The sequence below is a fragment of the Coenobita brevimanus genome, chromosome 56, assembly GCF_032717465.1.
Source record: "Coenobita brevimanus isolate Jiangsu-jjx chromosome 56, ASM3271746v2, whole genome shotgun sequence".
NCBI classification, from domain to species: Eukaryota; Metazoa; Arthropoda; class Malacostraca; order Decapoda; family Coenobitidae; genus Coenobita; species Coenobita brevimanus.
The window spans coordinates 10428218-10432841 of record NC_137009.1 but is presented as its reverse complement, the minus strand read 5'-3'; the positions used below and the strand labels follow the sequence as shown (position 1 = coordinate 10432841).

Here is a 4624-nt window from a genome sequence, read left to right as displayed (position 1 = left end):
TTGTTGTCGTTAATGTTTGGTGGAACTAAAGTTTGTTTGGTGCAGCTAAAGTATGATGCAGCTGCTGTGAGATTTAGTAAACATTTACCCGAAGAGGAAGGTACACGTTTGAGTTAATGTTCATTACTTTATGGATGGAGGTTAACTATATAGAGCATATTAAAAAAGAATAACCAGAAACTGTACAACCAAGCCATATTTCTGCTTTAGCATATCCTGTAAAATGCCATGAAACACGACTGTCTTATTGACATCATGTGTAACAAATATGAGGAAAAACGGATTTGCCAGAATCTTTAGTTTAGCTTTTGACTGAAACACACACACACACACACACACACACAGGGTTGCCTGACAAAAATGGTGGTACTATAAATGACGCATTTCGAAATGTTGTCCTCTTTCTCAAAGGTGCCATGGATACACAAATACTCTGTGCTAACTAGGTTATCTGAAAATTTTATAAACTATTACTCTCTCTTCGCTTGGCGCAATGGATGGTACTGCATATTTACGCTGTTTAATATTTGACGATTCTAAAATGTCCATTTCGCCTCAGTGTGTACAATCATTTTAATGAGGAGATATCAGTTACTCTTTCTTCTATTTATCTAGCTATAGCCAGACGCCCAATCCCGTAAGGAATGGCCAGAAAATAATCGCCTTCATGTAATCCTGAACCGAACCATCATTCTGCCCTCTCTGCAACTTCCAACTCCTGAGTCCTATTACTTTCCACCCCATCCCGCCACCTCATCCTCGGTCTTCCATTCCCCTCTCCATTACAGTCACAAACGCTCTGCATTCTCTGTGCACAGCCAAACCACTGAAGGTACTTTTAATGTTTTGCAGCACATCCACATCAACGCCACAGTGCTCCTGCACTTCCTCATTTGCTTCTCTTTCTCTACGTATGTCTCCACATGCTCCTTTCAGGTAACTCATTTCCACTCCTGTCACCCATGCCTTAGTTCTGTCATACAGTAATTAATTTTTCAGACACAAGAACGTTGGATGAAAGATAACTTATCGATGTAAGTTGCCCTTGTTTTGAATATTCTTCTTAAAAGCTGAATTACTGAACTTAAATACATGCTGTCTGACGTAACTACCTCTTCAAAAACTACACATATAGTAGGCTATTATACAAAAGGCCCTTGACGTGGGAGACGAAATGTAATAGTACTGAAGAGTAAAACCAAAGCCATAAAATTTTTATGTATAAATTTATGAGCATTTCGATTTTTGTTATTGTCATTAGAGCACCATATTTCCAGCAAGTCAGTTCAAAAGTACAAACAACAGTTTACCCTAGTATTGAAACGATGTAGACCGAAAGGTGCTATAAAAGTTACAGTATTTAAGTTTAAAAAATGGAGTATACAAAACAGTAAAACTTAACGATAAAGTTTACATGTCAAAGCAGTAACCAGAAATAAATAATGAAGCAGGCGAATCTTGGACACACACACACACACACACACACACACACACACACACACACATGCGGAAAGAGAGAGAGAGAGAGAGAGAGAGAGAGAGAGAGACTCTGCAATACTCACATCATCTTTGAGAACACCATATTCACCATCAGCGGGCATGACAATGTCGTAGGTGAAGTTCAGTTTGTAAGCGATTGCATCCAGAATGTTGATGTCAATGGATGGTTTAGGTATCACAACCCTGGATCCTTCAACAATCTCATAATCCACAAAGGGCCTGTAGTGCAAAGCGGAGCCTATAAGCTTGGTTCCGTAAAAATTAGCCATCTGATCTGGGAATATGTCATTAGTATTTGCAAAGCCCGTGCCACTGGACCATTTGTTTACACTGAGAACTTTTGGGAAGCCTGGAAGGTGCAAGAGCTGGCGGATTAATACACGCCAGTAGGTATTGTTTTCATTCGTTTTTGGGGTGATGGCTGCCATGTTTTGCTCCTTCCCCAGGCTTTTATCCAGGAGGAAGCGTTCAGCCTCAACGGTGTCTTTGGCGTGGACGAGGAAATATTGTGTTAGCTTGTTGGAGGAAGCGTCTGTTAGTAAAGCCAGCAGTTGGGAGTCAGGTGGTTCTGGCATCATGTACGTTATGCAGGAATACGGAGTCACTTTGGCTGTATAATTCTTTATGTATTTCAGTGTTTCATGATTTTGGTGAGAAACTCTCTGACCGAGGGTAATTTTTACATCTGTTCTTCCTTGGTTCACAATTATATTTTCCATTGATTTTTTTGCAAAATGATTGACTTGTCGGGAGTGGAGTGTATTTTCTGGACATGTGCTTGATCCATTATTTGAGCATGGGTTTGATTTATTGTCTTCTTCGGGCAATATCACAGCTCTGAGACACATTGGGGTGTACTGTTCAGCAAGAAGGTTCATTACAGTTGATGCCTGGATGGCTTCCATGTTTCCAAATGTACCAGCCTCAGTAGCTAAGAGACGTCGCATCCCTGCTGATGATTTGACGATAAGTAGACCAATCATTAATGCAGCTGCCAAGTGATTCGGTAATCCCATGCCAGTATGAAAGCTGAAAAGTGCAGAAAATTACAAGTATATAATGTAAGGGACGCAAAAGTTAGGTATGCCATGCACTAAAATTTATCTGATTGTGTGTTCTTACACTAAATGAAATTATGACTCGCTGTTCTCAATGAAATATTATTGCCCTGAATCAGTAGAAAAATACAATTGCATTATAAAAATGACATGTTTGTTAGGCATCGTTTCTTATAAAATTAACTGAAGTAATGAGTCACAGCGAGGAGAGTTATGTACACCTCTTTTGCTAGCTGAACCACAGTTTGTCTGCTCACTACATGAAATCGAAATCTTATGTGGCCAGATTTGACTACTTATTAAATGTTTATACATCCACCAGTAATACTGCTGCTGTCACATATCAATAGTGTATACAATTTGTAATCATTCATTTTGCGTAAAATTACCATTTTAACAACAATTAGTTGACCTTGTACGTGACCTTAACCTAATGTTCTAAAAAAAACGTAGGTCAAACCCTTGTTTATATTGAACCTCTCCATCAATTTTGGACCATCTCAGATAAAAATTATTTTAGTTATTTTGTTAACACACAGACAAATGGCTCGAACTTTGACCTTGCCCTGTGATCTTGACAGTGCTCATAATTGAATCCCTTCTTTCTTGCCTTATCCTCAACCCTCCCACCAGGTTCGATGTAAAGAGGCTAAAAAGTGTTCAAGTTGGTCTTGGTAGGTCGAAGTGACCTAACCCAACAAATATTTGAATATTTTGATCTATTAAATGCCAACGGCCATACCACGTTGAGTACACCGCTTCCTGTCCGATCAGCGAAGTTAAGCAACGTTGGGTCTGGTTAGTATTTGGATGGGTGACCGCCTGGGAACACCAGATGCTGTTGGCAAAACGTTCTCCCTACGTGTCAAGTGGGTTTGGTGGAGGATTAGTGCCCCTCCCTGTAAAACAATTAACTCTAAGCCCTTGACCACCCCGTTTGGGATACATGGCGTCTGGCAAAGAATGAATGAAAAAAAAATTACAATGTTTACATGTTACCATTCTGTAACAGCTGTGACTCTGAATAACATTATTTTCACAAAGTATCTAAAGGAAAAAATCTCTGATCACTCAGGTCCTGCAATTTCTCTCATTACCACTCGACACAGGCTCCTTCCTACCGCGAGCGAGTACTTGGGAGACCAGTCTCGACGCTCACGGCCACACACTGAGAGACCTCCCCCCCAGTCACCATGCTATTCCTGCATGTACCAGCTTATAGAAACCCACAGCTGACCACCAATTTAATATGTTCCAGCTTGTGTAGGAATCTCGCAGCTGACCATCAACTTTATGTAGCTGCTCAGGCGTGACTGCACTGAGTTCCACAACTGGCACTACCCGCAATGTCTCTCTGCATCACAGGTGGCGAGAATATTGGTGTAGATCCTGTTGTTAGAAGTCTGGTAGCGTGTAGGTGAACAGAAACTAAAGCAGATGTGTTTTTAGCTTTCTTTATTCGCCACAGAAAGATGCAACTGCGACAAGACAGTATTGTCAGAGTTATTCCCATACCACGCTTACACTGAAGTGGTATCTGGATCTTTATCTTAACACTACAACACATTTTCGCTAAATATAAATAAAAATAATGTTTATAGTAGCAAGAGACATAATTCCACTGTGGAAATGATGTCAGCACCAGAACACATGCACTCGATAGTTCTTAAACAATTTATCCTCACACCCTTATTTATTCTTCGATAATCGTAATTTTTCCCACTGTAATCCTGAATAACTCTACTTGCTTATGGTGTTGAATGATCAGCCGAATCTAAATTATGCCTTAATTTATTTTTTTCTACTTAAGTTTTTTCATTTTTTTCTCATAGAAATATAATTTTCATGGTAAATGTTATTGAGAAAAAATTTATAGGGTATTTATTAGGCTACATTTTGGAGCATAAAGAATTACTGTAGGTCAGTTATGTTTTGTTCTTGCCCAGAAATCATTCCATAACCAAAAAAACAGGGGTCAAGTCATTCGAAGCAACCGGTGTCGAATGGTAATGAGCGGTTGAAATGTGCGCAGACGCAACCTGTGTCAAATGGTAATGAATGCATGA

The 4624-nt window shown here is 39.7% G+C and overlaps 1 non-coding gene across 1 annotated transcript; it reads left to right on the top strand.

Moving 5' to 3' along the window:
* Positions 1-3286: 3286 nt before the first annotated feature.
* Positions 3287-3405, top strand: LOC145401845 (5S ribosomal RNA). The gene has a single exon (XR_013897685.1). It is a non-coding gene; the product is annotated as a 5S ribosomal RNA (ribosomal RNA).
* The last annotated feature ends 1219 nt before the right edge of the window (positions 3406-4624 follow it).